This window comes from Mizuhopecten yessoensis, unplaced genomic scaffold (assembly GCF_002113885.1).
Source record: "Mizuhopecten yessoensis strain PY_sf001 unplaced genomic scaffold, ASM211388v2 scaffold716261, whole genome shotgun sequence".
Lineage (NCBI taxonomy): Eukaryota > Metazoa > Mollusca > Bivalvia > Pectinida > Pectinidae > Mizuhopecten > Mizuhopecten yessoensis.
Genome location: NW_018480028.1, coordinates 272,979 through 273,446, shown reverse-complemented (window position 1 = coordinate 273,446; position 468 = coordinate 272,979).

Sequence of the window (468 nt, the reverse complement as noted above, 5' to 3'; positions counted from 1 at the left end):
AATGAGATAACATGATTGATGTATAATTCATCCAAATGAAAAATGGCAATGAAATGTTGATAACATAATTTAAACTTGTTGACCAAACAGCTGAATCTCAGATCCTCCCTCCTACTGGCATTATCAATATAGTAACAAACACTTAACACTATCGACAGATTTGATTGGTTCAAACTATCAAAACAATTACAAACTAACAAAATTCATGGCTTCAATGAAATCAATGGTCAAGTTTCAGTAATAATCAAACATTAATTTCTGGATTGATTGGACTGAAACATGAAATGAGAAACAGGTAATTGTACTTGTATTTGTGTTAGAACTATTGAATCCACTCTCCCTTATAATCTTAGGCGATTATCATTTTGTTGCTAAAGAAGATCCCAAAACTAGTAAACAAAGCCTTCATGGAAAAGAAGGGGGCTGTAGATAGTAGGGGGTGGGGTTAGTAGGGGGAGGGGATAGTAG